Source organism: Tupaia chinensis, unplaced genomic scaffold, assembly GCF_000334495.1.
Source record: "Tupaia chinensis unplaced genomic scaffold, TupChi_1.0 Scaffold000333_1, whole genome shotgun sequence".
In the NCBI taxonomy this organism is placed as follows: domain Eukaryota; kingdom Metazoa; phylum Chordata; class Mammalia; order Scandentia; family Tupaiidae; genus Tupaia; species Tupaia belangeri.
This window is the reverse complement of record NW_006159827.1, coordinates 3,237,808-3,248,046: the sequence shown is the minus strand read 5'-3', so window position 1 is coordinate 3,248,046 and position 10,239 is coordinate 3,237,808.

The following is a 10,239-nucleotide window of genomic DNA, read 5'->3' as shown; positions in this document are numbered from 1 at the left end:
GTGGACGGAAGTTCTGCAGGTGGAATAAGCTGAGATGAACAACACAAACCAAAGAGGCTAGGGGACTGGAACAAGGAGAGGGAGGAGAAGGAGGGCCTGTGATGGAGCCCAAGACATGGTAGCACTCAGGACAGTAGGGCCTTGAGGGCCATCAGAAAGAGTTGGCATTTTCTTTTAAGGCAGTGAAGAACAGTTGAAGGTTTTGAGCAGGAGGGTGCATGAACACATTCTTGTTTACAGTCTTAAATGACTGTGATGGCAAGTGAGTTTCTTTCTGCTGAAGATGCCAATGTGGACAGGTGGAGGGGAAGGAGGAGAGAGGATGTCAGCTGGGTCTGTTTCTACCTCATTACTTTCATGGTCTTCTGTCTGGAGGTGAAACAAGGAGATTTGCATCCCGCTTGATCTCCGTAGGTGGAGACTGTTAATCTTGTGCTCTCCTTCATAGCATTGGCTCTTTGTCCTTGGTAGAATCAGGCCTCCCTGGAGCCTGTGAGGACGATGTCAATATTTTCCCTAGCAGGAGAATAAAATTGACCCTGGAGTCTTATTGATGAGTGTTGGCGATCTGTTTCTCAGAGATAAAAAGTCTTTTGCACATTCTATGACTGGCAATTTAAACACTCTTTAATAGTCATTATAGTCTAGTGATTGTTGGTGTCAAATGAGGACACACAACAGATCTGTCTTAGCTTTCTGTCTCGGAACTGCTTTGTAAACAGCCTGGGTAGAAGATCCCAGAAATGGCAAAGAGCCTTGAGGACCTACTTCAAGGTTTTAAGAGTAACTTTACTACTTCCTCCCTTGACTAGAGAATGGGAGAATGACTTCTTCCTGAGAAGGTCATCGTCTTAAGTGAAGGCCACAAAGTCTACAGCACGGAAGGAGGAAGAGGCTACCTAGTCAATCAACTAGACCATGTGGGTTAGTTTCAGCCATTTGCAAGATGAGAGAAACTGGAGGAAACCCATATTTACCATCAAATTACAAGGGAGACTTGAATTTAGAATTGAAGCCAGCAGGGATCAAGAGTACATAAAAACAGATTTGACATTGTCACCAAGTCATGAGGCTGTGTGGTATCAGACAGAAGCACAACAGTTGTTTTCTCCCGTAGTCCCAAGACTTTGGACTTGAATCCCTGCTGTGACTAATAGGGTTTAGATCATCCCTGCCATTGAGTACCATGGAAATGAAACCACAACGCCCCTTCAATCTCTTGCACAGCATGACAGAGTATTCTCTTGACTGTGGGCACAGTCTCTTGAGAAATGTTTGCTTACAACTTCGGTTGTGTAGCTTTTTATGTGGATAAGCCATAGAATCTGTTCTTAAGAAGCTAAATGTTTATAGACGTTCTTTCATTCGATAAATATTAATCAAATGGTTGTTGTGTACCAGACATTATACTTGGCACTGGGTAAACAAATATAAACAAAAGAGACACAGCCTGTGTACTCCTGAAAACATATAGATGCAGGCATGTGTGGAAATTAAAATTTTACATTCCAATTAAGGTGTTAAGGGGAGCAATTTAGTTTATTTCATTATACAGCTGAGGAAACTAAGAAAGGCTGAAGGAATGATTTTCCTAACATCACCTAGGTAGTAAACAACAGGAAATGGTAATAAGCATTATTAGCCTTTATTAACCTGGTAAACAAGTACTTGATATGGGTTATTGTCACAAAATCCCTCTGAGATAAGTACTACTATTATTTGTATTTTCTTGGGTAGGAATATTGAGACACAAGTTTATAGAAAATTGTTGAGCTAGGATTTTTATCTGGGCCGATGATTCCAGAGAAAATGCTTCTAATCATTCTCACACTGCATTATACTCTGGGGTTCTTTTTAACTCATCATGTTAAAAGTATTTCCCCTTTAAAAACACTGCATTTCAACCCCAAAGCTTGTCACCAAGTAGTCCAACACCTGCTGGTACCCATAGAAAGGAAAAAACATTTATCCAAATTTTAAAGTGATGATTATAGAGCAACCATCTGTTTATTTGCATGAAAGCCAGTAGTGACCATCACAAAATGAAAATAGGTTTGATTCTTAAAAAATGTCTAACAAGTTGTTTTCTGATATTTTACAATATTACATTTTCAAGTAGAAATGATGAAAATAGAAAATGATTACTCTAAGACCAGCCACATAGCCTAGTGGTTAAGGGAGCTGGAAGCCCCAGGGCCCACTGTGGTTCAAATCCCAGCCCTGGTGGCTTGAAAAACATGCTGGACACATGTGTATCAAATCCTGACAGAGTGGAGATGGAGGAGAAGGGATCGTGGCGTGACCACACTCCACTAGGAGATATCCCCACTCCCCTGTGCCCTGCTGTCTCTCTTTGGTGAGTACATGCCCACTCTGGCAATTAAATAAATAAGCAAATAGATCAATAAAAAGGAAACGAGAAAAAAGAAAATGATTTTCCTTAACAATTGAAATTTAAACAGAAGCTGATTTCCTATAAAGATAAGTATCCCTTATTTTTCCCATATGCCTCCCAAGGAAGGCCCTAACAATATTCATTTCATAATTTTCTCTTATTCTTCTGCAAGAAGGTATTTGAGGGCCTGCTGCTGGCATGGTGGTTAAGGCAACTGGACCCAACATGGCTGTCTTCATGGTTTGAGTCCCAGACCTGGTGGCTTGAAAAACACACTGGGCACATGTGTGTGCCTGCTCAAAATCCCAAGAGGAGACTGAAGGAGAAGGGACTGCAGCATGGCCATCCCTTTGAGGAGTGATTTCTCACTTTCCTTCTCTCTCCCTCTGTTGCTCTCTAAGTGAGCATACATACTTGATAGCAAAAACTAAAACAAAACAAAAAAATAATAAGAAGAAGAAGGCATTTGAGATTTTGCAACTTTCAAGCTTCTCACACCTTAGCTCTGTCCCTGCTTTACACCAATATAGAAGTTTACCTCAAGGAGGGCCAGCAGATGGTGTAGTGGTTATGTTGTTGGACTCCCACATGGCTGACCATGGTTCAAGTCTCAGACCTGGTGGCTTGAAACTCATGCTAGGCATGTGTGCATGAGTGCCCAAGATCCCAGGAAGAGAAAGGAGAAGGGATTGCAGTGTGACCTTCCCCACCCACTGGGGGTGATTTCTAACTTTCTCTCTCACCATCTCTTTCTCTCTCTCCTATGAGTGCATGTGCCCTAAGGCAAAAAAAACTCTCTTTAAAAAAAAAAAAAAGAGGGGTCAGCAGGTGGCATGGTGGTTAAAGGTACTGAATGCCCACATGCGCAACCATGGTTCAAGTCCTGGACCTGGTGGCTTGCTTTCTCACTTTCTCTTTCTCTCTCACTTTGTCCCTTGCTGGTCAAATTTAAATAAATAAATAAAATAATTCTTTTTTAAGAAAAGAGTGAGGGACCAGCAGATAGCATAATGGTTATGTTGCTGGACTCACATGTAGTTGACCGCAATTCGAGTCCCAGACATGCTGGCTTCAAACTCACTCTGGGTGCGTGTGTGTGTGTGTGTGTGTGTGTGTGTGTGTGTGTGTGCCCAAGATCCCATGAGGAGAATGGAGGACAAGGGACCGCAGTGTGACCATCCCCCCTAGGGGTGATTTCTCACTTTCTTTCTCTATGTCTCTCTGACGTGCACTATAGCAAAAATCTCTCTTTAAAAAAAAGAAAAAGAAAAAAAGAAGTTGGCCTCAAGGCTTTAGCAATGGTAACACCTTAGTTTACTAACACTGGCTTTGCCATTTACTAGTTATGAGATTTTTGGGTAACGTATTAACTCTTAGAACTTCTACTGCTCTGTTTACTAAGCATACATATACTCCTGAGAGTTCACAGTTGTCCAAGAAGAGTGGCCATGTTCATGTGGCAACAACAAAAATGCTAACGAATGTTGACTCCTAATATGATCTGAAAATTACATTCATCAGCAGTAACAACACCTCAGAAAATGTAGGTAAAATGAATCAGGGCCCATTTTTCTTGCTTGACAAGAAGTCCGGGAAGAGGCCGAGATACTCAGTGTATCTTTCTCCTTAGCCTGCCTTCATATGGACTCCAGGTTCATGGTGACAGAATGACTGCTCCATTTCACATGTTGTGCTTATATTCCAGGAAAAAAAGATGGAGGGAGAACATAGTGATGCCAGCTGCATCCACCTTTATATCAGGAAAATAGAAGCCTTCCAGAAATCCCGCTGTGGAAGGATAAGGTTCACTTCAAGCTAACACGTGGTAACTCTACTATTGTCCTCAGGGATGCGCGAAACCTTTCATGGTCAAGAATGGGATGAAATGCACGAGGTAGTGATTTATAGTGCTTTGCTTTAAGTCCAAATTTCCCATACCAGCCTGTCTACGTTGTTTACTGAAGATGTTTAGCTGGGTGATCTGTACCTGTTTAGCTAGTTATGGCCTGCTTTTGGTTTCTAGACAGAAGGATATAAAAGACCGCCTCAGGAAACCCGCTCTCTCTCCCTCTGCTTTAGCTTCCCTGAGAACAAGGTATTTCATGTACATCTTGGTGGTTTATGATTTGGTGAGGAAATGTCTCCTCTGAGACTGAGAACTTACGTCTCCCAGTCCTCCTGACATTTTCCTGTGCATTCCATCTGCGATATTGCATTATTTCTCTTTCCTGAGGACATATGCATAAATAAATGCAGATAGATACACATGCATATGTATCTTTATCTTTAAAAATATATTTATTGAGCCAGTTCCATGGCCTGGTGATTCAGGCAGCCAGATCCCATACGGCTGACTGTGTGGTTTGAGTCCTGGACCCAGCTGTTTGACAAACACACATGTGAGTATGTGCCCAAAACCCTGAAAGGAGGGAGAGGTGGAGGCAAAGGGATTGAGGCATGACCACTCCCCATCAGGGGTGCTTTCGCTTTTCTCTCTATTTCTCTGTCACTCTCTGGCATGTGTTCTCTAGCAAAAAAAAAAAAAAAAAAAAGATATTTTAAAAATGTGTAATTACATATTTATGTACAAATGCATGCTTTATATACATTAAATATATAAACATGGAGATACAAAATAGAAATATTTAGATATACAGTCTCTCTATATTATTCTATGTATATCTATAATAAATTACAGAATAAGACGTACTATCATAAGTTCTGATGGTCATCCTACCCTGTGAAAATGTTACATCCACACAGTAAAATTCTGCTTTTACCTCGCTGGTGAGAAATGAATCACATGGCAATCCCAGGTCACAGAGGTCTGGAGAAGTGAAGGTGTTTAACCAGTAACAATTCTTAAGTAACATTGGAATTCTGTACACGTGCAAGAGAAAATCATGTCTCTAGTACAAGGATTCTCAAACTGGTTTTTGTTGCCAGAGAGCAGACAGGTAAGAAAGGTAGAGCGAAAGAGAGAAAGAACCCCCCAATGGCGCATGGTCATGCCTCAATCCCTTTCTTCCTTTCCTCTATCCTTTTGGGATTTTGGACACACATGCACACATATGAGGCATGTTTTTCAAACCACTGGAGCTGGGATTTGAACCATGGTGGGCCATGTGGGATCCAGCTTCCAATGCACAGCACTTAAACACAGTGCTATGGAGCCAGCCCCGGGGTTCTCCGATTTAGATATTAGAATCACAAATTGCCAGGCCCAATTCCCACAGCTGCTGACTAGTAGGTCTGGACTGAGGCCTGGGGACTTACTTTCTTAACAGCTTCCCTGATAACGCCCACGTTGCTGGCCCAGGAACCACATTCTGAGAACCAGTTACCCAGCGAGACACAGAAGGACGGCACTTGGCTTTCTGATTCCACTGGAGTCAGTTTTATGGTCCAAAGAAAGCAGCAAGTGCCGAAACCTGAATGAGGCTAATCTCTATTTTCTGGTGGGAAATGTGTATGTATGCAATACATACACACAGAAATATACACACATACATGATATATGAATGCACATATATACATACACACAAACATACAGACATAGACTCACAGACACGCATATGCATACACACATATACTCACACACATACACCTGCATATACATATACACATGTACATGCGTACACACATGGATGTATACATACACAGATGAAGGGACTTCAAAAAGCCTGTGGGTAAATTCAATTAAAGTATGAGTTCATTTCAGTGTGAAAAAACTTTTTTTTGAGACGGTTTTGCTATAGGGCGCATGCACTAGCCAGAGAGACAGAAAGCGAGAAATCACCCACCAGGGGGGATGGCCACGCCGCAATCCCTTCTCCTCCATTCTCCTCTTGGGATCCTGGGCACATACACGCACACGCCCAGCATGAGTCTAAGCCACTAGGTCCAGAACTTGAACCACAGTCAACTGCATGGGAGTCCAGCGACATAAGCATTATGCCAACTGTGGGTCCCACAAAAAAACTCTTAAAGTCATGCGTGTTATTTTTCACAACATGCATTTTCCATGAACATTTTGAAGAAACCGTGATATGGAGTCAATTAGTTCATTTCCTTGGTTTTAGTTGGTCAAAGGACCAGAAGGTGCTAATGCGAGGCTGGATGTCTGGCCAAGGTTTTTTTGAACCTATCTCAGAAAGTGAAGAGGGGGCCACGTGTGCCAACTGCCAAACAAGGAACACAGAGGAAAAATGACAGATGAATCCTGGGCACAGCCAGTTCTGAAAATGTTATTTGCCACAGTGAAAACACGTCCAGAGAGACCACGTGTTCAAGGAGCCGACAAGCTAGAGTAACAGGAAAAGAGGACAGCAGTGTTGCTAAAAAAAAAAAAAAAAAATTGAAAGTGGATGCTCACAGCTTTGAACCTTGAGTCCTCATTTGCTTTTGTGGGAAGAATGTTTCCATGTTTCCATTTTGGGGCTGTTATGGGAAGGAGGGTTGGGCTTCCCCACAAGTCATCAGAAGAAGTCACTAGACCACGCCTGCTCATCTGAGAAATACCTGATCTGCCTCTAACGTTCCTAAATAAGAATGACCCTTCGGTATCTCTTATTTGACACAGGTCTATAATCCTTTACCCACAATTCCAAAATCCAAATGACCTGAAAACCAAAAACTAGTCATTCATTTGCGGTGCAATTTGCTCTGACTGGAATACATGAGGCAGCACTATGTGACCTGAAAGGATTATTCATGTATAGAGCTTTAATTTTCTTACTTGGTATGAGCAGTTACACATTTCACTGCGGAGAAATCAACACACTTGGTTATGAAGTACTGCCCAGACATGCTGCAGGGACTATATTCCATCAACAGAGTATGCCTCATGTTAGCATTCAGAGATAAGAAAAAATCTGACTTCTGAGACACACCTGGCCCCAAGGATCTTAATGAGGAACTGTAGTCCCAAATCCTGATGGGCTTATTCTTCCTGATTCCCATTGCACCAGCCCTCCAGCTGCATCCCACCAAGCACCTTATTCACACACCCAGATGCTCTGGAGTTCCCCAGCAACTGGAGTTCTAGTGCCACCAGGCTGGCCTGAATCGTATCTTGAACTCAGCAGAAGGCCTTGCTCTTGTCTCATTGGACTGACAGTCGGGAAAAGAGGTTTCAACATTTGATCTCTACTATTTACTCAGAAAAAAATCACCCTTGGGGACAATAGGTGGCATGGTGGCTAAGGCGCTTGACACTCCCACATGGGCAACCATCGTTCGAGCCCCGAACCTGGTGGCTTGCTTTCTCACTTTCCTTCTCTCTGTGTGTCTGTCTTTCTTTGAACAAATGAAAATGATTGAATGGATAAATAAAATTAAATAAGTAAAATCTTAAAAGAAAGAAAGAAAAAAATCACATTTGGTTGATTGGAAAACCTTTGGTTTCTCTCCTTAGATGACATGCAGTATAGTCTCTTTGTATACAAAAAAAAAAGGGAAACCAAGGCTCAGAACTACTAAGCATGTTTCTAAGTTACTGTTCCAACATGACTCTAACACACAATGTTGTAAGCTCCTTGAGACGAGAAATAGTATCTTCCATCTTCTATATGAGACAAGCTGCATGGTTTTTGCAGAGCCCTATGAAAACAACAATGCAGGGCCTTTTGTCTAAAGTGTAAGAATTTCAAGATGGCAATAGCAGGGTGTTAGTCCAAGTGCAGGGCCCAGTGCAACTGTGCAAACGGAATGTCCTTGACATCAGCACCTCCTGTTTTCCATAGCATCTAATGTAACAGGACTTGATAAAAGGTGATTTTAATTGAATACCATCAACAACAATCAACAGAAGGTAATGCCGAGCAACAACATCCACAGGACATTACAGAGCTGGCTTCACAACACTCTCCTCCACTTCAGCACTATCCATTAGATAGTCGGCTTCGTTCGCAAACTGCCTTTTTATGGATCGAATCAACACTTCTGTACCAGGCATACTGCCCAGGATGCGGCAACAGTGCTGAAAACCTATCTGTTCTCAGAGCGATTTATTATCCTCGAATCTTTTTTCCTCTTTCTCTATACCAAGTTGCAGCCTCTTCCAGAAAACATTAACCACTGCTTTGTCAAACTCTTCCTTTCAGCTACATTGTGGATTAGATGGTGTGTCCGTTTGTCACGGTGAGCTCTCATCCTTGAATCCTTGGCTTATTCCAGTCCTGCCAACTCAGGACATGAGCTGTGGGGCTAGAGTCTACACAGTCCTGCCTAAGAGGTAGAAAAGGTTCATTATTACAGAGCCAGTAATATTCAGTTATCTATACGAATGAAAGGGAGCAAAAGTGTGAATCTGAAATAATGCTTAATTCAAAAACCTCTTTCATGTCAGGATCCCATCCCCCCGACATTCTCATCAACTACAGTCTGTATATACGACATGAAGAGCTCTATTTAGACAAAATGAAGACAAAGGGAGCTGAGTATCCGCAGTTTAGGATCACCATTTTGCCACCTTGGACAGCGGGAAGGACAAAAGCATGCTCAAGTTTTGGGGGGAACCTGAGAGATAAACATTTTCTCCTTGCTTATGTGACCAAGGGAAAACGGGAAACTCAGAGCTGCCTCTTCCTGCAGCCCTACCTCTGGCAGCTGGAAAGGACGCTGTGTCTCCCATCTCTCTGTTCTCTCCTGAAACTCACAAGGTGGTCAAGAGCATGACTTTTACTGTGCTGCTTTAGATTCCATGTCAGAGACCAGGGCTGTCAAGGAAATAGTTGAAAGAGATCAGGTAGCCCAGCTGGTGGCACGGTGGTTAAGGCAGCTGGAGCCTACACATTCAACTGTGTAGTTCAAGTCCTGGGCCCAGCAGCAGGAAAAACGTGCCAGGTTCACAAGTGTGTGCCCAAAGACCCCAAAAGGAGAAATGGAGAATGGATTAAGATGTGACCATCCCACATGGGAGGTGCTTTCTCACTTTCTCTCTCTCTCTCTCTCTCCCCTCCTCCCCCCAACCCCCGTCTCTCTCTTCAGTGAGCACATGAATCCTCTTGCAAATTAAAAACAGCAAGCAGATCAGGGGTTACAGTATTTGACTCTTGAAGTATCTACCAAATAAGTTCCGAAGGGCGGTAGGTGTTAACTGTTACAGAGTCCAGTCTTCACTGCATCAGTAAACAGCACTTCACATTGGCGACTGCTCAGCACTCTGCCAGGCACTGAGGGAGTTAACAGCGGCAACAGCAAATGAGTGCATAACACAGTCATCGCCTTCATGAAAGGAGCAAACTGCCAATTTCAGAGATAAAAGTGAGCTCCCCCTAGACCCTCAGCTCCTCTGGGGCATGTACCGTCAGCGCGTCTTTTATCTCTGTGTAGCTGGAGTGATCTTTCCGAAAAGAAAAATCTTCACCAGCCCCCTCTGCTCTTAGAATGAATGCCAGAGCCTTAGTGTTGCTTGTGAGGCACTGCACCGTATAGACCAGGGATTGGGAAACTTTCCTGTAAAGACAGAGAGTGAATGTTTTTGGTTTTGCAGTGCAATCGGTCTCCGTGGCAACCACAGCATTCTGTGCTCGGCGGGCACAAGCCCCATGATTAGTGAGTGGGCCTGGCTCGGAGCCAGTTAAAGTTCTTGTACACGTACAGGCAGCAGGAGGATTGGGCTTGCGAGACAGGTGTCTGCCCTCTGTACAGACTGTTCCTCTCCAACTCTGTGCCTCCTAATCACCCCAGGGATCTTGTTAAACATAGGTTTTACGAATCCAGCAGGTGGCGTGATGGCTAAGGTGCTGGACTTCCACATGGTTGACCACAGTTTGAGTCCTGCACCTGGTGGCTTGAAAATCACATCGGGCGTGTGTGTGTGTGTGTGTGTGTGTGTGTGT